This window comes from Macrotis lagotis, chromosome 4, assembly GCF_037893015.1.
Source record: "Macrotis lagotis isolate mMagLag1 chromosome 4, bilby.v1.9.chrom.fasta, whole genome shotgun sequence".
Classification (NCBI taxonomy): Eukaryota; Metazoa; Chordata; class Mammalia; order Peramelemorphia; family Peramelidae; genus Macrotis; species Macrotis lagotis.
This window is the reverse complement of record NC_133661.1, coordinates 277,056,658-277,082,469: the sequence shown is the minus strand read 5'-3', so window position 1 is coordinate 277,082,469 and position 25,812 is coordinate 277,056,658. Positions and strand designations below refer to the sequence as shown.

General features: G+C 38.2%; 1 protein-coding gene, 1 long non-coding RNA gene and 1 pseudogene across 3 annotated transcripts in view; all 3 read left to right on the top strand.

The window, feature by feature from the left end:
* Window positions 1-25,812, top strand: part of LOC141522575 (uncharacterized) — a 369,684-nt gene that overhangs the window by 155,141 nt on the left and 188,731 nt on the right. The window lies entirely within an intron of this gene.
* The window catches only part of FUT8 (fucosyltransferase 8), a 268,893-nt gene that overhangs the window by 69,095 nt on the left and 173,986 nt on the right, over window positions 1-25,812 (top strand). The gene's annotated exons all lie outside the window — the stretch shown is intronic.
* On the top strand, window positions 743-11,544 carry LOC141522573 (rRNA-processing protein FCF1 homolog pseudogene; annotated as a pseudogene).

Here is a 25,812-nt window from a genome sequence, read left to right as displayed (position 1 = left end):
AAATCCCTGGAAATTCTCGACTTTTTATTTCACCATATGAATTTATTTACAATTTTTTCTAACTCATTAAAGTAATTTTTTGGAATTTTGAATGGTAGGGCACTAAATAATTTAGGTAGAATTATATTATATTAGCTCAGTCTTTCCATGAGCAGTTGATATTTGCCCAGTTATTTAAATCTGATTTTATTTTTGTGAGAAGTGTTTTGGAATTGTTTTCAAAAGTTTCTGAGTCTACCTTTGCCAGGTAGTTTCCCAGGTTTTTTTTTTTATATTGTCTGAAGTTACTTTGAATGGGATTTCTCTTTCTAGCTCTTTCTGCTATATCTCGCTAGTCATAAATGGAAATATTGAGGATTTATGAGGGTTTATTTTATATCCTGTGTTAGGTTGCATCTTTTAACCTCTTTTCCTTTTTGAAATGTGTATTTGTCAACATATAAATAATAGAGTGAGACTATAGGCAGAATACATAAATCTAATTTATAGTCTTGAATCTATCTCATAGCATGTTCAAATGATAACCATTAAATCATGATTAAATTATCAATAACCTATAATATCAGTAACAAGTAATTTAATTATAATCTGTTAGCAATAGAATAAAAATAATATACATTAGGGATAATATATATATATATATATATATATATATATATATATATATATATATATATATGGGCAAAATCCTCAGACTCATTACAGGCAATTCATTTCATAATTTAGTTACTTAACACATACTTTCAGATTTTGGGGGGTGATCTTGGCTCTAAAAACTTTGCTATTTGTGTTAAAATACAATGCTCATTATTATAAATGAAAAAATTTATTGAAGTTCTGAATGACTTCAGTATCATCAACTTTTTAAAATCAACTTCTGTATTTGTATTTTGTAGAAGGAAAACAGTAGGATATCAGTTAAATTAATGCCTACTTGCTCATTTAATGGTATTTAATTTTTTATACTTATGCCTTATATTTATTTTGATTTTCTTCCTGTGCCCAGAACATATTTTATATAGATCATAATTGAGCTTTTAATTGAGCATCAAGTTTTCATTGTAATTCAAACTTCCTTTTCATTCCTTTTCTCATTTCCTGATTTCATTCTGCCCATTTACATTTCTTGAATCTCTGTGGCTTGTCAGTATCTTGCAGGTCGCACCAGCAACTTAACTACATTTTTCTTTGTTTGCCAGTAACATTTTATTTGGCATTTCTTCCCCTACTCCTCTTAACTTTAAACTTTATAATGCCATATATTTCATTTGAATTAATAATTTAATTTCTTCTTTTTTCCTTCTGTTTGCCTCATATATTAGCAATACTTTCTTATGTATTGGGTCATTTACCCTATTTCATATACAAATATGCTTGTGTTCAGGCTGTACAATCTTTAGTTTCAAATGTTGTTTGTGTTTCTTCTAATACTTCCCTGCACAACTTTTAGAGTTGAGGCTGCTAGATTTTTAAGCATAGTATTTTTCTTTGATTTAAATTCCCTTGTTATTTGAATAAGTACAATGCTTCAATTTCGTAAAACAATTGAACAAAATTATTTTTTCAAACTGTCTCATAAAATGCAAGTGGAACTTTTCCCATTAAAACATGAAATTTTGGGTGTTGCTGGAAGTTTAGGGAGAGTGACGCAAGCACGGGCGCCTCCCTTTGGGTCTCGGAGCGTGAGCCCCCCCCCCCCCCCAACATGGAGAAACAAAAGAAAGTGAAGAAATATGCAACCATGAAGCAAATGCTTAGTTTGCAAGATGAGAGATTAAAAGAAAAAGATCGGTTAAAACCAAAAAAGAAAGAGAAGAAAGATCCCAGTGCTCTCAAAGAAAGAGAAGTTCCCCAGCACCCATCCTACTTATTTTTTCAATATAACACACAGTTGGGACCCCCTTACTACATTTTAGTTGATACCAACTTTATCAGCTTCTTCATCAAAGCCAAGTTGGATTTAGTGCAATCAATGATGGATTGTCTGTATGCCAAATGTATTGCCTGCATAACTGACTGTGTGATGGCTGAAATTGAAAAACTGGGGCAGAAATACCGAGTAGCTCTGAGGATTGCTAAGGACCCAAGATTTGAACGATTGCCATGCTCACACAAAGGAACATATGCAGATGATTGCTTAGTCCAGAGGGTCACTCAGCACAAGTGTTACATAGTGGCTACAGTAGATCGAGATCTTAAGCGAAGAATCCGGAAGATCCCTGGAGTTCCCATCATGTATATTTCTAACCATAGGTATAACATCGAGAGAATGCCAGATGATTACGGAGCTCCTCGATTGTAACATCAAGAGACTGAACTTCTGTGATGCCAGCCTACGAAATACCCATACTGTTAAAGAAACAACATTCTAGTCCCTCTCTTGTCATACTATGTAAAAGGGGGGGTTACAGACTCTTAATTTTTATCCTATTCCAAAATGATTTTTTTATCTTAATGAAAAATTCATTTAATTTATACAGAATTTAATTTTGTTCAGATGTTTTTGTAGAATGAGTTTTTTGTTGTTGTTGTTGTTTTTAGTTTTTGCAAGTCAATGGGGTTAAGTGGCTTACCCAAAGGCTAGGTAATTATTAGGTGTCTGGGGCTGGAATTGAACTCAGGGCCAGTGCTCTATCCACTGCATCACCTAGCCACCCCCTGAGTTATTCTTAATTGTTTTATTCTTCTTCACTGCTTTAAGCTGGTACTTCTTCCATGTGCTTTCTTCCCTTCCTTCTATGAAGTTACTATGTATAATATTTTGTATTGGGAATTAACATGTAAATGAGAAAAAGTATTGAAGCTGTCACTAGATAAAAGAAATTTTTCTTTGAAGAATGTGGTACCAACATCTAAGTAATAATTTCTAATTTGTATTATAGAAGGATGAATGGCAGCTGGGTGGCGCATCAACTCTGGACTCAGGGGGACCTGAGTTCAAATTTGGTCTCAGACACTTAAATGTTTACTTAGCTGTGTGACCTCAGACAAGTCATTTAACCCCAATGCCTTGCAAAAACTGAAGAAGAAGAAGAAGAAGAAAGTATGAAGAAATACTTCCTTGATAATTATGCATATTGATGTCAGAATTTTGGGAAAATGTCTTAACTTTCTCCTCTAAGGGACCTTTTGAAAAGTGTTATTCATACCTTTTCTTACATTTCCTTTCTTTATTAATAATTACTCCTCCACTCAAATGAGTCAAAAAAGAGAGAAAAGGGGCGACTGGGTGGTGAAGTGGATAGAGTGCCAAGCCCTGGAGTCAGGGGTACCTGATTTCAGGTCAGACCTCAGACACTTAGTGATTGCCTGGCTGTGTGGCCTTGGGCAAGCCACTTAACCCCATTCCCCTGCTAAAACCTTAAAAAACGAGAGAAAAAAAAAGTTCAGCTAAACTAACATCTACAAATTCAAACACCTTATGAGCTCCCATAATCTACTATATCCAAAGAAAGAAGGGAAGTACATTCCTATAGTTTGGTGGGATTGGGGTAAGGGAGCAGAGTTGGTACAGAGCTTCAGTCTCCCAAATTCCTTTGGGAAGTATAGTCAGTGAGATGTCTTGATTCAAGGATGAAAATACATTTTTAATTCACTTTGAAGTAAAGGTTGATCATTTTGTTCTTTCCCATTTCAACCACCTTATTTTTTTTTTCATTCCCCCCAAATTAGGTATTCTTATGTACTGAGCCCTATGCCTGGGTACTGGGAAAAAATAGAAGTGTTAAATAAAGTGAGTTCGTGCCTTTAAGATCAGTGAAGGTTATTTGTCATACATGACTTTTTTCCTAAAGTTTAGAAATCAAAGAGAAGAGACAGAAATGGAAACATAGTTAATGGGTCACAAAAGGGTTTTATAATAGTGGGGTTTCAAAATGTATTTGGAGGCAAATGAGAATAAATTAATAGTGAAGAGGAGATTGAAGGCATGAGAGTGGGGCAGTTAAGGGGCTTGATTGTTTCATGTTAGACTATGTGATAAAAGAGGGTTAAATGTAACAGGTTCAAGATTTTGTTTGCATGGAATTCAAAGAAAATAGGGTCCCATGTTCTAAAAATTTCTTTAGCAAAGTCAGAGTCCAGTGGGGGGCAGACTAGAAAGCTCCCAAGAGTGACATCTCAAAAGCGCAAATGAGAAATAGTCACAGTGAGAAGAAAGAGAGTTGTCTGAGGATGCTTGTGTAAGTGAACTCTTTAGATTTTTTTTTTTTTAGTTTTTGCAAGACAATGGGGTTGGGTGACTTGCCCAGGGTCATGCAGCTAGGTAATTGTTGAGTGTCCCAGACCGCATTTAAACTTGGGTCCACCTGATTTCAGGGCTGGTGCTCTGTCCACTGTGCTACCTAGTTGCCCTGTACTCTTAGATTTTTAAAAACTGTCTAAGATATGGAAGTGAAAACAAAATGAATACAAAAATGACAGTGCTAGAATAACAGGATCAGGAGCAATAAAACACAGAATGAGTGCTGACTGGCCTGAAAAACAAAAGACAAGTTTAAAAAGGCTTATTCCAATTTTTTAAAGCTATATTGAGCAAAAGGAGAATCGAAGATGGGAAGTAACCCAAAACTGAGGTGGATGGAATGAGATAAATGGCAAACTGGTAAGAGTATAATTCAGTTCTTATTTTGTATCTTTCATCTCCACCAAGGATAATTATAAAGTGTTCATATTCTGAAGGGTTTGTTTTTTGTTTTGTTTTGCTTTGTTTTTCTTCCTCTGGATTGGGATTACATTTTCCATAGCTGGTCTAATGGTTGTCCTAGCTCTGAACTGCCGAGAGGACCTGCATCTATTGGGGTTGATCATCTCACAATGTTAATATGTACATTGTTTTGGTTCTACTTCCTTAGCTCAGCATTAGATCCTGTAACTCATTCCATGCTTCTCTAGAATCCAACCATTTATGGTTTCTTACAGAACAATAGTATTCCATGGTATTCTTCTACCATGACTTGTTTAACCATTTCCCCAACTGATGTGTATGCCCTTAATTTCCAGTTCTTTGCCACTACAAAGGGAGCTCCTATGAATATTTTGGAACATGTGGAACTTTTCCTATTTTTAATGATTTCTTCTGAATGTGGGCCTAGAATTGGAATTGCTGGGTCAACAGGATAAACAGTTTTATTGCTCTTTGTGCGTGGTTTCATGTTGCTCTCTAGAATGTTTGGATCTGTTCACAACTACATCACAGCAGTACATTGATGTCCCAATCCTCCCACAACCTCTCTAACTTTGACCATTTTCCCTTTTTTCTCATCTTGACCAATGAGGTGTTACCTCATTGTTGTTTTGATTTGCATTTCTCTAATCAATGATGATTTGGAGCACTTTTTCATATTATTATATTTACCTTTGATGTCCTCATTTAAATTCATGTGCTTTGATCATTTATCAATTGGGCAATGACTTGAACCTTATAAATTTGATGCAATTCTCTATATATTTTGGAAGTGAGACCTTTATCAGAACTCCTGGTTGTGAGGATTGTTTCTCAACTTTCTGCAAAATATATGATTGTGACTATGTTAAATTTAAAGGGTTTGCACAACCAATTCAACCAAGATTAGAAGGAAGAAAGCTGGGAAACAATTTTCACAGCTAGTGTTTGTGATGGAGGACTCAATTCTAGAGTATGTAGCAAACTGAGTCAAATTTATTGGAATACAAGTCGTTCTCCAATTGATAAATGATCGAAGGATATGAACAGGCAGTTTTTGGATGAAGAAATTAAAGCTATTGTCATATGAAAAAGTGCTCCAAATCAGTATTGGCTGGAGAAATGCAAGTTGATACAGACCTGAGGTACCACCTCACACCTATCATATTGGTTCAGATGACAAAAAAGGATGTGGGAGAACTGGGACACTGGTGTACTGTTGGTAGAGTTGTGACCTGACTCAGCCTTTCTGGAGAGCAATTTGGAATTGTGCCCAGGGGGCAATGGAATTGAGCATGCCCTTTGATCCAACAATACCACTACTTGATTTATATTCCAAACAGATCACAAAAATACAAAAATATTTATGGTGACTCTTTTGTTTAGTGGCAAGGAATTAGAAATTGGCAAATGGTTGAACAGGCTAGGGTGTATGAATGTTATGGAGTACTATTCCATAAGAAATCATAAGCACCCTAACTTTAGAAAAGCCTGAAAGGACTTGCATGAACTGATTCTGAACTAGGAAAATTTGTACACATTAACAGCAACATTGTGAAATGGATCAGTTCTGCTGAACACAGCTTTTCTCAGCAATTCAGTGATCAAGGGACAATTCTGAGAGACCTGTTATGGAATTTGTCATCTAAAATTTCATATTTTTTTCTCAAGGGTTTTTTCCTTTTAATTTCACTTTTATAATATGGTTGATATGAAAAAAATGTTAAATCCAATTGTACATGTGCAACCTATATAAGATTGTTCAGTGCCGGGGAAGGGAAGGTGATAGAAAAATGGGAAACTCATTTGCAAATGAACGAATGTTGGAAAACTATCATTGTATGTAATTGGAAAAATAAAATAAAATTTCAGTAAAAAAACATGAAATTTTGTTAGTTTTTAAAAGTCTTTTTGAAATTCTTTCCTTTTTTTTTTTAATCTCTATTTAGGAGGTGAACCTTGCCTTTTCCAAGGTATGTTTTTTCCTCATAGCTGTTTTCTAGAGTTAAAAGAACTTGTTCTTTGTATGGGAAAGGAAAAATTAAGGAGCAAATAACTAATAGTGGAAGAGGTAAATTTGAATGTTTTTGTTTAATCATTCAATTAGCAAGTATTTTTTGGCACCTATTATATGCCAGATGAGAGGGTGTACAAGTACAAGATGATAGATGAAGATGTCTTTGTCTTTGTCTGTGTGTGTGTGTGTGTGTAGCTAAGGCAGTAAAGAACCTTTCTGTATCTCCAATAAATTGGTGATTATAAATAAAATCAATTGAGGGTTTGAGGAAACTCCTATATCCCATTACCTGTATAGGAGAAAATCAGAAATGATCTAGTTGCTAGTATATTCCAATTTCTTAAAGTCCAATTTAACAATGGTAGTAAATTCAGAGAAACTTCACTATGAACTTCACCATAAATCTAACTTTTATTCCCATTAGAATTTGTAAGTTCCTTTTCCGAAGATCATAATTGATATGATAATGTTTAATTTCTTTTTCCATAGAATCACATCTTGGGAATAGGAGAAGGCAATTTTTGTGTCTCAACTATTTCTGTGATTATTCTTCCTGTCTCCTCATTGGCTAGAATAAGAGAAGGGCTGAGATCTCTCTGCTCAATTGATTCTGAATTATCTCTTTTCTCATTTAAGGGTAATCATAGATGAGAAAACCAAGCATTCTTGCCAATAATGAATTACATGTACAATCACAAAGACAGCACTAATAGTTAACTTTTCCTGGGATCCATTCCAGTTTTGGTTCTGGAGCACAAAATTCATTATTTGGATTTTTTTTCTGCTATTTAATCACAGATAGTTAGCATCCCCCTCTGCTCCACACCCCTTTAGACAACTGCAACTTGCTGCCTTCACTTTTCTCCCCCTCCATTCTTTTTTATTAAAAAGAAAAGTCCATTATTTACCTAGTTCAAAAAATTCTTTGCAGAGTCTTCCTGGGTATAAAAATTTCACTTTTCCAGTCATCCTAGAAACAATAATGGATGTGCATAAAATATTCCAGTTTGCCTTTGGAGGATGCCAGTAAATGTGGATCAGATACAGGAATGTTTTTAATCTTCCAAAGACAAATAAAATACAAGAGAAATATCAGGAAAAAAAAACCCCTAAAGAAACCATACAAATAGATTCTGATTGTTTCATGAAGGACCTATAGTAGTCAATTATCATGTTTATAGAATTTCTAGTCCCCAATATGGTTTCTGCTTCTCATTCATCTTGGGGGGGGGTGGCAAGCTATGACCCAAAGATCAGTAACTGTAAGGCTAATAGACCTTAACAGAAAGACAGACCATACACCTGGTAATGCACACACTCTCTTTTGTACTTTTCAGAAGTCTTTGAGTATTTGGGACTCATGATTTTAGAGATAGATATCAGTCCTTGCTAAGCACTACAATATCCACTTATATGCTGGATGATCTGCAGTAGACATGACTGACAGCCATTGCTAGGAAACCAGACTAATAATTAATAAATAATAAACCAGCCATAATTGGCATCCAGAACCAGAAAGGTATAAGAAAAACAAGAGGCCATTATTATTTGTTCAAAACTCTCATACCAGTCATCAGAGACAGTCTGATATATGCAAAGTTCTTCTATCCGAACCAGAGCCAACTCAGAGGAAAGAGTCAAATAAAAATCATTTTTCAAACAGAGATAATGTCACATAGATCAAATGGTTTAATCAAGAGAAGATAGAGGTGTTAACATTCATTGAATAGGATCCGATTGAAAGAATGTGTTAACCAAATCTTATTTTCCATTTTTGGGTGATCATGTGCTTTTCAATTCAGGCAGCCCAGGCTGAAGGCCAATCCTCATTAAGTCCTTATTTAAAGATTCCAATATCTTATAGCTGGGGTGTAGATATGTTGATGAGGGAAGAATGCCAATACAGGGCTCACCACAGAGAGTAATAATTTTCCAGCCAACTATCCCAAATTACAGAAAGATTGATTTCATATTCTATAAATTTTTGTTTAATTAAGACTTCTTTTTTTTGTTTCCTATAATAAGAGCCAGGCTTAAGATACGAGGCAAGAGTTATACCAGCAATGTATTTGAGTTGGGAAATGGTGAGTTGGAAGTCCCTCTAGAATATCTGGTTTGAAATATTTAGTAGGTAGGTGAATGATGCAAGACTAGTGTATAGGGGAGATCTGGATATATAAAAACATAAATAAGGGGATCATCTAAAAAAAGACAATAAATGAGCCCATGAACCCTAGAGTGGAGTCACCAAATAAGAAAGGATAGAGAGAAGAGAGCAAGGCCCAGGACAGATCTTTGGTGTATATATTCAGGTGTGAGCCTTATGAAGGAGATGGAAGTTATCAGACATTATAGGAGGAGATCCAAAGAAGAGTGTTGTTCAAAAGCAAGCAAACAATCAAAAACCCAGAGAGAGCAAAGGTTCCATCACAGGAAGATAGTTGACAATGTTACTAGAGAGAGGTCAAGAAACAGGAGGACTGAGGGGAAAAAACCCCAAACATTTGATTTTTCAGTTAAGTAGCTCCCAGCAACTTGATTGAGTAGAATGACCTTGATTGTCATATTTGATTTTTTGATTGTAGTTTGTGGATGAATTTCAGCCATGATGCTAATATATACATTTCTTTCACAATATCTCTGGTCAACCAATTAGATGACTTCAAGGATGAGAATTCATTTTATTGTACATCTGTTTATTTCCTTTTGAGACAACTCTCAATATTGGGAAGTTCTTAATATCAATGATTATACAATTACTACAATTACAATAATAGTGGTTAGCACTTCTAGCACTTTCATTTGTTTGCAAAGCACTTGAAATATATTTTCTCTTTAGATGCTCACAATTACCTTTTTTTTTTTTTTTTTTGTAAGTCAATCAGGTTATTTAACTTGTTCCAGGTCACACAGCTATGTAATTATTAAGTGTCTGAGGTCCTATTTGAAGTTAGGTCCTCCTGACTGCAGGGCAGGTGCTCTGTTCACTGCACCACCTAGCTGGCCCTCACAATTATCCTTTGAGGTAGGCACTATTATTACCTCTATTCCACAGTGGAGGAAACTGAGACTGAGAGAAATTAAGTGACTTGCCCTCCAACTAGTTTTTTGTGACATCATTTTAATACATTTATGGCATTTTCTCCCTAACATATTATACTTATTCCTTTTAAATAGATGCCATCTTTTTTGATTCAGTTGAATCTGTTGAAATCTTTCTGGATTTTGATTCTGCCACCCCACAATTAGTATAGGAATATTATCAAATTGTTCATCTAAGCCATTGATTTTTTAAAAAATAATAACAGAGTATTGAATAGACCAAAAGTGTGAAATGGAATATGTCAGGATACGTCTCTTGAGTTATAGTGCCTTTAAAAGTTTTCTTCCCATTTGACAGTATTTCATTAATCAATTCATGACCTCTAATATGAGAGTGACAGAGACCTATGCCTTTGGAATATCACTTTTGCTACTGTGTATGGAGAATGAATGGGAATAGAATGAGACCAGAAACACAGGGAGTTGAGTCAGGAAACTATTGAAACAGTCCTGGAGATCAATGATGAAGTCCTAAACTAAAGGAATAACTATGCAAATATATGAGAGATGTAGAAGTAGAAACGACAAATTTAGGCAATTGATTGAATATGTCAGAGGAGAGAGGGAAGACAAGAGTGCATATCTGGGGGACTAAAAGGATGACAAACTCCTCTGCAAAAAAAGATAAGGAAATTCAGAAGAAAGTTGTATTTTTTCCCTAAGTAAACACAATGAGCTGAGTTTTGAACATTTTGAGTTTTAAATTCCTACAGTTTTGACATATCTCATAGATAGTTGGTGATGTAGGACTAGAACTTAGAAGAGACAGTAGGACTAAATATAAAAATCTGGGTATTATCATGACAAGATGATAATTGCATACATGTGAATTGATGAAATCACCAAGAGAATGTGTATGGAGAGAAGAGCAAACTCAGGACAGAACCTTGTCTTCAAACATCACTAAGGCAGCAGGATATAGATTATGATCTGTAGTGATCAGACAGGAAAGGGAGCAAGAGAACCAAGGGAATACAATGGCACAAAAGCCCTTATATGATAGAATATTGAAGAAGAGAAGGTGGGCTTTAGTTTTTTGCTACAGAATATGGGGAAAGGAGAGTTGGCTAGATAATTTCGAAGGTCCTTTGCAGTCCCTGATCATTCAATAATCTTTCTGACCTTATTTATCATCATGAAAATACTTGTCTTCCTATTTTAATCTGCTAGATCACTAGTTCTCAAACTTTTGTGTCTCAGAGTTCCTTAAACTCTTAAAAAATTATTGAGGGACTAAAAAGGTTTTAATTGGTATGAGTTTTATCTATCAATATTTAATATAAGTTAAAATAAATAGAATGTTAACATTTATTTCAAAAGATCACACATTATATGCTAAATGAGAAAACGTTTTTACAAAAAATGACTATCTTCCAAAGTAAAAAATTTGGGGACAAGAGTGGCATTAGTTTTGTACAAGTCTCTTTAATTTCTTTCTTAATAGGGGATGGCTAGGTGGCACAGTGGATAAAGCACAGGCCCTGGTGTCAGGAATACCTGAGTTCAAATCCGGTCTCAGACGTTTAATAATTACCTAGCCATGTGGCCTTGGGCAAGCCACTTAACCCCATTGCCTTGCAAAAACCTAAAAAAAAATCTTTCTTAATAGAAGGCAGCTGGATTCTCACCTCTTTTGCATATATTCTGCTTCTTTTTTTGTAGTATGTTGTCTTGGTTGAAGTATATAAAGAAAATTCAGTTTCATACAGATGTGTGTGTGTGTGTGAGTGTGTGTGTGTGTGTGTGTGTGTGTGTGTGTGTGTGTGTGTGTGTGTGTGTGTGTAGGAAAAGAAATACTCTAACAGGCAGATATCTTTTTAGTAATGTTTTGGGAATAGTTTGGGAATAACCTTTACAGATCCCTTCAGAAATGCTTTGGTGACCCCCCACCCCAAGATCTTCAGACCACTCTTTGAGAACCACTTTGTTTGATTAAAATAACATGCTGAAATTCAGGCATGCACTGCCTGTGGTATTTCTTTGTTTTACGTGTCTCCTGAAACACAGAAGAACCAGGTTCAAATTCTGACTCTTACACTTTACCTAGCCTTATGCTTTGAGATATAGCATTTTGGGGGGTCTTGGTTTATTTCTGCATAAGTTAAATAAAGGGACTATACTAGATGATATCTGAGGTTCCTTCTAGCTCTTATTTAAGCATAGTTAGCTCTTAGTGGGCCCCTGCTGGTTTCTAGTGATTATTGATTCTCTTAAGGTCTTTCCCCATCATTCTTTTAATGATCCATTCTAGAAATTTTCAGGATTGGATGTCATATTCCTTGGTCTATAGGCTGTAGTATCCATCTCTCCACATTCTCCAGGACTTTTTAGAACTGTGGGCCATTTCTGTATAGCTACATGTATATATACAAACGCACACATTTCCAGTTTTCTTCTAGAGAATTCTTTCTCTTTGCAATTCTGGGGAAAAAAATAATTACTGCCAATATTTCAGCAAACACATCTGACAAGTTTTTTTTTGTACATTAAATGGGATTCATCTATATCAGATGACTTTTATTTCATCTATGTGGTTTCTCATTGGCCTTTTCCCTGTCTTCATGGGAAGACTTTCCTGACCTTTCTTGCAGCCTTTATACTGTCAGTCAGCTTCTTTTCCTTGATGCTTCGTTGTAAGTTTTTATGACACTCTTCTTTCCTTATTTTCTTCTTTCTCCTTTGCTGGATTCGATTCAGCATCATGTCCCTGATAGGTAGGTATCCTTCAAGTCTTTGTCCTGAACCTTTTCTTCTTTTTCCTCTAAATTCTGTCACTTGATGATCTCATCAACTCTCATGCCTTCTTTTATCTCTTTGAAAATAATTCACAAATTTACTTGTGCAGCTCTCACATCCCTCCTGATCTTCACTCTCACTTCTTCAACTACCTTTTATATATTTCAAACCAAATGCCCCCAAAATATCTTAAATTAATATGACTGAAACTGAACTATTTCTTTTTCTCTTTCAAATTTCCTTGATGATGATGATGATGATGATGATGATGATGCATGTTGTTTGTCCTTAGTTCTCGAAGAAGACCATGATGACATCATGCCTCTGTGCCATGACAAGCACATAAATTGTATTTGAATGAAGGAGTGTTTCCACCATAACTTTCTTATTACTGTAGAGGTTATCATCATTCTCTCAGTCCCCCATCCTCTACCCTTCACCCTCCCTTGACATTCCCCCCCACCCCCATTTCCAGTTATTTCTTTTGTTTCTCCTCACATATCATTTTTTTTTGTGTATGCTTACTTGCTCACTTCTCTCCTCAAACACAACAATCAAATCAATGTAGGCAGGTTTGTTTTACAATTCTCCTAGACTACCCCAATAAACAGTCCCCACTCCAATCCATCCTCCATTTAGCTGTAACATTGTTCTTCCTAAAATGCAGATTTGATTTTATCATTCCCTATTCAATAAATTCCAGTATCTCCCAATTATTTCTAGAACCAAACATATATATATATGTATATACATATACATATCTATATATAATGCTCATTCCTTTTGAGATTGTTCCCAATTTGTTTGTACATAGAGTTTTGTTTTGCTTTTTTCGTTTTGCATAGTCTTCCCCATTAAACTATGAGCACCTTGATGTAATGAATATTTTTTTTTATATCAGCCCTTCTCAAAATACCTTGGTAAATTGTTTTAAGTCACATCTGACTTTTCAAAACCCCATTTGGCCTGCATAGTAGGCACTTAATTAATAAATAGTTTGACTCACTGACTGCCATATCTCTCCAAATTACATTACTTTTTCATATCCTTTCTATTCTCCAGTCTCTAGGTCTTTCCTGCCTTAGTGATTTTGTCCATATTATTCCCAAGAGTGCCTCTTTAAAATACTAATAAACTTTTAGCCCATCTCTAATGGTCTTTCTTGACTCCCTCATTAACTTGACTCCCACCCTCATTAACATCCTTTTCCCTTTTGGACCTTTCAAAGCATTTTGTATTTTCCTATGTACTTTGTATTTTAAATGTTTTTATTTTTATGTCAAATTATCCATTAAATTTTGAGGGCCCATCAGAATAGTGACTGTCCAGGACAGTGTCCTGGAGTCAAGACAATTTGAGTTCAAATTCTATCTTAGACTTTTATTACCTGTGTTACCACACCTATGTGAGTAATGTCATCCAGCCTCAGTTTGTGTGTCTGTTAAATGGAGATAATACTAGTATTTACCTCCTAGTGTTGAGGATCAATTGAGATTAAAAAAAATACAGCAGTTTGCAAATCTTAGTCATTACAAATGTTCATGTCGAATCTAGTGCCACCTGTACCCTCTAGGCACCTGACATATTTGTTGAATTCAACTTAATAGCAATGTTCATGCTATTAATGAACCCATTTGTATCTTTAGGAATTTTCCTTCTTTTCAGAATGCTTAGCTGTGTGACCCATAACTGTCTTTGCCTCAGTTTCCTCATTTGTAAAATGAGCTGGAGAAGGAAATGGCAAACCATTCCAGTATCTCTGTCAAGAAAACCACAAATAGGCTCACAAAGAGACAGTCATGATTGAAAATGACTAAACAACAGCATAAATAATAATGGATTTACCAAATAATCTTTCTTATAAGTTATCATACTTTTATTAAAGAATGGATTTTGAACTTAGAATTGAGTACTTATGTTTCTAATACTTCTTCGGCTATCAACAGTTGTGCAACCTTGGTAATTCACTCAACATCCTTGGGTCTAAGTTCTGCTACCATAAAATGAAAAGGACTGGATGATCCCTTTCAGCTCTAAAATTCTTCAGTTCTGTGGTTATATAACAGGGCTTTGTATGGGTAATAACTTCCTATATCAGTAATTCTTCTAATATTTAATCCAAGATGAACAAATTTCATTACTTTCTTTCCTTCCTGCTATTTACTTCCCCCAAAAAAATCCTTTTTGTAATCATTCTTTAGCACTTCCTTGAAATAACATTGAAATAACTATTTCAGAAATAGCTATAGCAGAACAAAGAAATAGCCCATTGATAATTTTAATAGAGGGTTACTTCTAGTGGCAATGGCCTCCTTGTTCTGTCCCTTAGCTGAGGCAATCAGGTCACAATGTTGATAGAGTCCTGATCCTGGAGTCTGGAAGACCTGAGTTCAAGTCTAATTTCAAATACTTCCTAGCTAAGTGACCCTGGATAGGTCAGTTAACCTTACTTGCCTCAGTTTCCTCAATTTGGAAATGGGAATGATAACAGCATCTATATTTCAGGGTTGCTGGGAGGATCAAATGAGATAACATAAATGCTTATTCCCTTCCCTTTCTCCTCTTCCCTCTTGTTTTCCACCATTTTACCATCTCCAGTAGGGATTTGGCTGTCCAGTAGAAGAGCAAGGACATTGACCAGCAGTCAATCAACAGATATTAAGTCCCTAATATTTGCCAGTCCCTGTGCTTGGTGATAAGATACAAATACAAAGCCCTCATGGCAAAAGGGAGTAATGAAATATGGCAACAAAGGGAAATGTACAGCAGGTAATGAATGTCAAGATTCAGTTAGGGAGGGAGGTACCATAGCCTATCCCTAGAGGATAAATGAATGCTAGGGAGCCCTGAGGGCAGGCTTCTCTTCAGACCTTGCCTCCAAGTCTGCTATACTTGGTCCAAGGATGATGAGCTTCATGTCAGGAGAAGCAATTGGCACCAAAAAAAAAAAAAATCCAAAACAGTGGCTTTGAGGAATTCCAATCTAGATACTGTACTAAGCAGTGATGATACATAGAGAAGCTAAAGACAGTCCCTGCCTGCCCCTGAGGAGTTCACAGTCAAATGGGGGAGACAACATATAAAAAAGAGGCTTTCAATAAACTGGAAATCATGAAGAAGTTTTGGAATTAAGGAAGTCTGGGCAAGGCTTCCTTTTTCCTGGGACTTGAAGTCCAGAAAACATTCCAGGCCTGGAGATTGCAAGGGAGAATGTCAAAAGTTTGTAGCTGGATTGTCTTTTGGTAAGATCATCGGGGAAGACAGTGTTGCTGGATTTTGGAGCGTGGTATAGTGTAAACTACGGGGAGGGGGGGAAGGGGGTGGGGAGTGGAATGGCAGCAGGCTATGAAGGGCTTTGGAAGCCAAGCAGAGGATTTTATAATTGATCCTGGCAAAAATAGGGAGCCACTGCAGTATAATGGGGGGAGGCAGTGAGAGGGCTAAGGTCTCTTACAAAGATCACTTTGGCACTGAGTAGAGGGGGAGAGAGTAAAAATAGACTTGAAGCAGTGAGTTCAACAAGCATGCTGTTGGAGTTGGTTCCATTTGGGAATGTATAACTACATTCTATAATCACTGCCTTTTTCAGTTGATAGAGCGTGAAGAAAGGCTGCTTGATCATAGTTTGGTTTTTGAGTTTTACTTTTTTTTATAAAAGAAAGATTTTATTTATTTTGAATTTTAAAATTTTCCCCTAATCTTACTTCCCCCCACCCCCCAAAGAAGGCAATGTGTTAGTCTTTACATTGTTTCCATGGTATACATTAATCTAAGTTGAATGTGATGAGAGAAAAATCATACATATCCTTAAGGAAGAAAAATAAAGTGTGAAGTTGATGAGAACCTGCCCTAGACTTTGTGCTGAGCCCTGAGTTTAGAATTCCTTCAGAAATATTCTGAATTTGAGTTCAAATCCTGCCTTTAACACTGTGGGACATTCACTTTTTTCATTTATAAAATGAGGAATTGATTTGCATGTCCTATAAGGATCTTTCCCCACCTAGAACTAGAATTCTTTTATTTGCCTTATTATATACCCCTGTACTAGATGAGCAGCAAGCTGAAAAGTCCCTTTTCTATATCACCTTGTTTTATTACTCGAGACTAAGCTTCAGGTGCACAACAGCATTGCAGATGTTTTTATTATGTAATTTAAAAATTATTATGGATTCTGTTCTAAAAGTAAAATATGATAATCATATCTCTCTGTACCTATAAACATCTAACTCAATATTTGTTAATCTGTGTGATGAGGACTCAGGACATAGAGCATGTTGTAAAAGAGATGGGGAATCAAAAATCAATTCTGGTGAGTAATTTATTAATTTAGACTCCTTTTTAATCAGTAGCCACCCAGAGAAAGAAAGAGCACAAGATAGAAGATCTTTTCTGAGAATCAGAAAAGCATTGGTGTTTTCTGGCATTTACATTCAACAAGGTAAAGCCCCATCATCTCCAATATTTGAATGGGGATGTACCAACAATTGATCCCTCTTAATGAACAAGCCTAGGGTTATCAGTGCCCATCTAGAATTGAAATTTTCAGTTGGAAGGAAAAAGTCCTTTGTTGGATTTTTGGTATGCCTCACTCAAAGGGTCGTGGGCTGCCTAAATTTTTAAAAAATTATACACATTGGGTAGCCAAATACAGGAGGACTGTATATAGAAGAACATAATTAGTTATTTGAATATAGGTGACAGAAAAAAGAAATGCAACTATAAAATAATATCAAATTTCTCTTCCCTTTAACTGAAACACACACACACAGACACATATTCATTCACTTACTTGAGCCATTAAGTTTCAGATTGTAAAGATGGACAGATTCTCAGCCACCAAGATGTGGAGAAAATAAACCCATAATATACTGACTTTTGAAATATGAACTTACCTAAAGTTAGATTGGATTTGTTATATAATAAAAGTCATTAAATCATTCTGATTTAAATATGTCAAGTTTAGATTTAGATACTCAATAGAATTTCACTGATAAGATCATACCCACTATAGTCACACCCATTTTGTCCCTGATTTTATCCTATTGATTTAGAATGAAATAAGGGAAAAAGAGAGCTGAAAGAAACCTTCCAGTTGTCTTCATGTTTGCATTGATAAAGTGTGTTCTTAGATCTATTATCTTGACATATCTGCCCTAGAACTGACTACTGCTAAAATAAACTTAAGGAATATGGGTTTTATTTTGCTTTCAAATCATTTTCCATAAACTGCCCATCCAATTCAGAAAGATTAAAATCTGATTCCTTTTTTCTTTTACAGTTTTAACAGTGGTATAGTAGGATGCCTCATTTATGAGTGTATGTATATATCTATCTATATATCTATATCTATATCTATATCTATATCTATATCTATATGTTTATGGCTATAAATTGGGTAATTGTGCACCTAAGTGCTCCATTCCTTATATCATTACCCAGCTTGTGCATACCCAAATGAAGACTTTGTCATGTACCTTCTGCAATCTGGGATACTTATGATTTAAAAAAGAAGCAATATGTTTTTCTTCTGGAAGCTGGTTATTTTTTATTCATGCATCTGTTTCTGGTCAGTGCTAATGCATACCAATTTAGAGGAAAAGTATAAAATATATCCACTAATGGTCCCTTAACTGGTTTTTAAACAGATGTTCTTAAGTGGCCCAGGTAGTTAATAGTTATTTCTGCTTCTTTGACTACATAAGAAATATTGAAATAATTTTAAAGAGTTTTGTTATGTTTAAACCTTTGATTAGAAATATGGAAGTTTCTGACTATGGAATCTCAGGCCAATGATGTTTTTTAGGGGTGGTCACGAAGACAAATCATCTTTAGCTTAATAACTTCTCTGTTATGTTTAATTGAATATTTTCCATCATGTGAAATAGGTAATGATATATAATATGGAATTCCAAAGGAAAGTACTGATTCAAAAGTAGGAAAATGTTTCAGGGTGGGAAAATGGAAAAAATGAAGTACTTACCTGATGTGGTGGAACCAGGAGTTGGTTCCATTTGGGAATGTATAACTACAGTCTATAATCACTGCCTTTTTCAGTTGATAGAGTGTGAAGAAAGGCTGCTTGATCATAGTTTCATTTTTGAGTTTTACTTTCTTTTTTTTATAAAAGAAAGATTTTATTTATTTTGAATTTTAAAATTTTTCCCCTAATCTTACTTCCCCTCACCCCCCAAAGAAGGCAGTATGTTAGTCTTTACATTGTTTCCATGGTATACATTAATCTAAGTTGAATGTGATGAGAGAAAAATCATACATATCCTTAAGGAAGAAAAAATATAAAATTACATAATAAGATAACATTTAAAAAAAAAAGGTAATAGTCTTTGGTTTTTGTTCAAATTCACAATTCTTTCTCTGGATACAGATGGTATTCTCCATCATAGATATTCCAAAAATGTGTGTGGCTTTTGCATTGATGGAATGAGCAAGTCCATTAAGGTTGATCATCAACCCCATGTAGCTATTAGGGTATACACTAGTTCTGCTCATCTCACTCAGACTAAGTTCATGCATATTCTTCCAGCCTTCTCTGAATTCCCACCCCTCCTGCTCTCTAATAGAACAATAGTGTTCCATGACATACATATACCACAATTTGTTCATACATTCCCCAATTGATAGGTAATCACTCAATTTCCAATTCTTTGCCACCACAAACAGGGCTGCCATGAATATTTTTGTAAAAGTGATGTTTTTACCGTTTTTCATAATCTCTTCAGGGCATAGACCCAGTAGTGGTATTGCTGGTTCAAAGGGTATGCACATTTTTGTTTCCCTTTGGGCGTAATTCCAAATTGATCTCCAGAAAGGTTAGATGAGTTCATAGCTCCACCAACAATGTATTGGGGTCCCAGATTTCCCATACCTCTTCCAACATTGATCATTGTCCTTTCTGGTCATATTGACCAGTCTGAGAGGTATGTGGTAGTACCTCAGAAATGCTTCAATTTGTATTTCTCTAATAAATAGTGATTTAGAACAATTTTTCATATGACTATTGCTTTGATTTCCTCATCTGTAAATTACCTTTGCATATCCTTTGATCATTTGTCAATTGGGGAATTTTTTTTTTTAAATTTGACTCAGTTCTCTGTGTATTTTAGAAATTAGTCCTTTGTCAGAAATACTAGTTGTAAAAATTGTTTTCCAATCTCTACATTTCTTTTGATCTTAGTTAGAATGCTTTTGTCTGTGCAAAAGCTTTTTAATTTAATGTAATTTCTGCCTTTTTTGTAATTATTAGGTTTTTTTAATGCCCTAGTACATGGTCAGTTTTTGTGTAAGTGCTATGTACTGCAGAAAAGAAAGTATATTCCTTTCTATCCCCATTCAGTTTTCTCCATAAGTCTCTCATGTCTTGATTTTCTAACAATCTATTTACCTTCTTAACTTTCTTCTTGTTTATTTTATGGTTAGATTTATCAAAATCTGAGAGTAGGAGATTGAGGTCTCCCAGTAGTAGAGTTTTGCTGTCTAGGTCTTCCTGTAACTCCTTCAACTTCTTTTCTAAGAATTTGGATGCTATACCATTGGGTCTATACCTATTTAATATTGAACTTACTTTATTTATTGTCTATGGTAATTTTTAGGAGGGTATAGTTTCCTTCCTTATCTCTTTTAATGATGTCTATTTTGATTCTGGTTTTTAATCCAGTCTGATATTAGCTTATGTTTTAAGGGGGACTTCATCCCATTCACCTTGAAAGTTATAATTCTTTTTTTTTTAGGTTTTCTTTTTTTTGCAAGGCGAAATGGGATTAAGTGGCTTGCCCAAGGCCACACAGCTAGGTAATTATTAAGTGTCTGAGACTGGATTTGAACCCAGGTACTCCTGACTCCAAGGCTGGTGCTTTATCTACTACGCCACCTAGCTGCCCTATAATTATTCTTTATTGCCTTCCAGGCTATCTTCCTTCTGTTTGTATTTCCCCCCTTTTTTCACTTTATCCATATTCCCCAGTATTTTGTTTCTGAATACTACCTATTCAGTGTGTTTGCCCTCCTATATCCAAACCCCTTCCCCTTTCTTTCCCTTTTCCCTTTGCCCCTTCTTCCTTCCCTTCCTTCTCTTACTTCCCCCTTTCCTCCCCCCTTCCCTTTTAATACTTCCTTACTGTGGCTCCTTGGTATTTAAATTGTTTCTTTTTGTCTGCTTGCAGGATTTTCTCTTTCATTTGATAGTTTTGGAATTTGTCTGCAATATTCCTTGGTGTTTTCATTTTAGGATCTCTTTCCAGCAGGGATTGATGTATTCTTTCAATAACTATTTTGCCCTCTAGTTCTCTGATATCAGGGAAATTTTCCATTACTAAATCCTATAATATTAAGTCTAGACTTTTTTTTTCTCTTTGGTGTTTTAGGGAGAGCAGTAATTCTTAGGTTGTCTCTCCTCCATCTAGTCTTGGTCAATGGTTTTGCTGATGAGGTATTTTACATTTTCTTTTATTTTTTCGATTTTTTGGTTTTGTTTAACAGAATATCTTTGTCTTATGAAATCATTAGTTTTCGCAGACTGCATTCTTTTTTCATTTACCTTTTGCAACTCCTTTTCCAATTGGTCAATTCTATTTCTGACAGTTTTCCATTTGCCCAAGTGTAGTTTTTAGCGAATTAATTTTCTTTTTGCATTTGCCCAGTTGAGGATTTAAGAGAATTATTTTCTTTTTGCATTTGCCCAATTGAGTATCTGAGAGACTTATCTCATTTTGTGTTTTTCCAATTGTTTTTTTCAAGGATTTGTTTTCTTGGTGCGAGATGTTAATTTTCTCTTGCAAGGTGCTCTCTTGAGTTTCTTTTCCCAATTTTTCCAATTGATTTTTAAACTCCTTCCTGATTTCTTCAAGGAAGTTTTTCTGGGCTGGAGACCAATTCATATTTTCCTTGGAAGTTCTAGATCTCCTTGGGTTAGGATCTGTGCTTTCAAAGCAATACTCAATGGGCCCTTCTTTCTACTGGCCCTTCTTCATTTTCCTAGCATCTTGTGTTGGGGGAGGGGATGATTCTTAGAGGTTTGCTTTTGAAAACTCTAGAGGCTTTGTTCCCATGGCTTAGTAGCCCCAAGTGGGTCAGCTGATAGGGTTTGCTGGTTGCTTTTTTTGGAGTGTTTTGCACCCTCTCCCTAGGCCTGGAGGGAGAGCAGGGTCTGAATTTTCCTTGAACAATGTGGGCTGGACCCTGGGGCAGGTATTTAAACTCCCTTTCAGCTGAGGGAGCTCTGCTGCCTAAGTCTTAGCCTGGGGGGTGGGGTGGGGATGGGGGGGTGGGAGGCTGTTACTGTTTGTTTTGGGAAGAGGGCTCTGCTAAAAGTTTGGAGTTCAGGGCTCCCGAGCCCAGCAGGTCGATGTTCAGCCATGCTCTGCTACTCTGTGCTGGAACTCGCCCTCCAGCCTGACTGGGACTTCCATTCCACAACTATAGTTGGTCCTCAGACCTGCCACTCACCTGCACGGCTAAGGCTGTTCCTCTAGCTTCACTCTGCCCCTGCTGGCTTTCTCCTCTCCTCTCCCTGTTCACCCATGGTCCCTTGAGACACCTTTTAGTAGGTGTTCTTCTCCTAGCTTCTCTTTCTGGGTTTTGTCAATTGAATTTCTGTTAAGAAGTTTCTTCATGTTGTTTTTGAGGGGAAACCAGGAGACCAGCTGCCGGGGTTTTATTTACAACGCCGGCTTCTTTATGCTAGTCCGTCCTCTTACTCACCAGTCCAACGCATGATGAGTCTTCGGGGTACCTCCAGCCCCCACTCTTTGATGGGGGAAGAACCAGACAGAGCGCCTGAGGTGGATAATGAGTCTTTATTCTTCTGTGATCACATCCCGCTCCCTCCCAACCTCTCAGCAGACACTTTTATCCCTTCTGTCCTCCCTCCCATGAACTCTTACCCAATGAGGGGCCGAGTTCTGTAACATTCCCTTATAAGGTGATTATGTTTCCCCCGCTAAGCGACCACCAAGCCTCTTCCCCCCGCCCCCAACATCTCCCCCTTTCTGTTTTACAAGGTTATCACTTGGTGTGACCTTAAGCGGTGCTGAGGTTAGCCTTAAGTGGTGTCATTTCTACTGGCCTCTGATAGCCGGGGGCGAGGAACCCTGTCTTAGGTCATCTCCTTCAACCCAGGACCTTGCCCGTCCTGGGCGCCCGACACCCTCAGGGCCTGTCTTAGGTGGCTGGGTTAGGAGAGGTTGCCCGTCTTGGGGTTTACCTCGTCTTACCCCTAGGTGTCACATGTCATGCATGGCAGCTAGCCAGACTTGGGGATCCTCCCCCGTCTCCATGGCCATGAAGGCTTTCTGAGTAAGAAGCATATAGCCCCTCTGTCGCCTAGCTAGGCGGCAGAAACAGACAACAAGTAGGGTGATTCCCAGAATCAGTGTCCTTGTTCACCCTCAAGGGTGTACCCTCCCGCCATCTGGCAATCCCTCCATGGTATGGGATCCTCGATGTCTTCCCCTGTGGCCACACATGAGGGGCCCCACCGAGGAATCGTGAAGTTCCGTTGAGTTTGATTCACCAGGGGTCGCCAACCCAGAAGGCCTTGGAGCTGGGTCCCCTTTTTTTGTCCCTGCTGGGCTGACAGTCGTCTGCGGGAAAAGGCCGACGCAGGGGTCAGTCGGGGCAGTGCTATAGTTAAAATCGTTCTGCCCTGTGGAGTTGAAGTTTCAGGACCGATTTTCTTCCCCGATGTCGAAACATAGGGAGTTGTTCAGGTCCCAGCAGAAGGAGTTCTGGGCCGGTGCTTCAGCGGGGTCCATATATGCAGAAGGGAGCCCCATCGATGTATTGGTCACTAGCAGCCGAGGGTAGATCGGGGAGTTCCGTGCTACCGGAAGGGGAGAGGGAATAACTCGGAGTATTCCCCATGTCGGATTCCCTTCAGATGGAGCACCTCCAAGGATCCCTATGACGATCAGAAGGCCTGAAAAAGGAAGAAATTCCTCTCACCCCGTAGGGTTGGGCATTAATCAAGGTCTCTTATCTTGTAAACAGGGAGCCATCTTTCTGGCTCTTCTATCTTATCCTCGGGATGAAATGACAGGTGGCCCTGTCTTCTGTTCTTTACCGTTACAGGGCCATGCCAACCTCCCTCTTCATCTCTCCACATGACTTTAGAGCCTGGTAGGGCCTTGGTGGGAGAGGGCAGGAGCGTTGGTTCTTTCTTAGCATGTCCTTTTGGGGAGAAAAATCTCTGGGCGGCTGTAGTGCCGTCATCCCTGACTTGTAGGAAATTCATGGTAAATAGTACCTGAGACAGGTCTGAATGGGTCAGTGACCTGCCAACTCCCCCTTTCTGTTTAAAGAGCGTAGTTTTGAGTGTGCGATTTGCTCTTTCTACCAAAGCTTGGCCAGTGGGATTGTAAGGGATCCCGGTGGAATGGGAAATGGAAAATTCTTTGCAAAAGGAAGCAAAGGCTCTCGAGGTGTAGGCGGGCCCATTATCGGTTTTGATAGCCGAGGGGACGCCTAAGACAGCCATCTGGGCATATAGATGTGAGAGAACGTGTTTAACCGTTTCTCCTGGCTGTAGAGAGGCGAAGGTGAAGGAGGAGAAGGTGTCCACCGAGACATGGATGTACTTACGACCCAGGTGAGTAATGTCCATCTGCCAAAGAGCATTGGGGCCATCCCCACGTGGGTTAGACCCCTCCGCGGGGAGGGCTTGTCTAAAGGGAGCACAAGAAGTGCAGGAGCGCACAATTTGGCGAGCCTCCTTCCGGGGAATGCTGTATAGGCGCCGGAGCGACCTGGATGACAAGTGATACTTACCATGTGCCAGCTGGGCAGGTGTGGACAGGTTTAACAAGAGAGCCCTATCTGCCTCCGCATTGCCCTGGAAGATGGGTCCGGTGCAAGAAACGTGAGAGCGCACGTGAAGAACAAACAGGGGGTGGTTTCTATCACGGAGGGAGGATTGCAGCTGTATAAGGAGTGGGCTAATGGAAGAAGTCGAGGAAATGAAGGCATCTTCTAAACGAGGGATTAGCATGGCACAATACATACTGTCAGTAATAAGATTAAAAGGGGTGTCTCTGTAGAGACGGAAAGCCTGAAGTATAGCATATAGTTCATTCTTCTGAGTGGAGTCAAAGGGGGTATCAAAAATCCAGGTGGCGGGTCTAGCAGGGTCATGGACCACAGCACGGCCCAACCTGGTAGCGTCATTGAAGACATTAGGGCCGGTCACTGGTTCTGGGGACACTAGAGGGCGCGGGCAGGAAAGGTGCAGTTCAGCGAACACTCTAACCACGGGAGGTGGCGTGAGTCTGGTCTGAGAGAGGGTAGTCAGGACAGTGGCCCAAGCGATAGATCTATCAACTAGCGAGTGGGTCACCTCCTCTGGGAGGGTAAAGTTGAGGACAGGCAAGAGGCCAAAGAGACGCTGGCATCGCTCTGAGGCCTGAAGGCAAAATAAGGCCAGGGCCTCCCACCGGTCCCGGATGATGCTCTTAGTGGTCTGGGGGTATAGCCATTCAAGGCATCCATGTCTCTGGAATAAACATCCCCAGCCAAGGGAACTGTCCCCCAGTGTGTGGAAGAGGACAGGCGACTCCGGGTCGTATTGAACCAAGAAGGAAGAGGTTCTGCGGAAAATTTCCGAGAGCGCCTGTCTTGCCTGGGGGGTCCAACTTCTAGGGGATGACAGATGGGAGTCGCCTTTAAGGACATCATATAGAGGTTGCATTAAGGAGGATGGGAGGGGCATAGCGGGACGCAGCCACTGTATGGCGCCAACAAGCCTCTGAAAATCATTAAGAGTAGTGTATCCCTCGACGTTGATCGGAGGAAGTGCCCTACTAATCTTTCCCGGAAAAATCCTATGCCCCAAGTAATCATAGGGGAAATCCATCTGTACCTTTTCCGGGGCTATGTGAAGCCCCTTCTTGCGGAGGACATGGGTGGTGCGTTGCAAGCAAGCCCGAGCCCCCGTCACAGAAGGTGCTGCAATCAAGATATCATCCATGTAATGTATGAGCATGCAATTCGGGAATTCTTTTCTGATAGGATGTAGCAGAGTATCCATGTAAAGCTGGCACAGGGTGGGGCTATTGGCCATTCCCTGCGGTAGGACGGTGAACTGATAACGTTTACTGGGGGCTTGGAAATTGATCGCGGGGAGGGAAAAGGCAAATTTTTCTTTGTCCTCCGGGTGGAGGGGAATGCTATAGAAGCAGTCTTTAACATCAATCACTATAATAGTCCACCCTTGCGGGACTGCAGTGGGCATAGGGAGACCAGGTTGGAGGGTCCCCATGGGTACCATGTTGGCATTTACTGCCCGAAG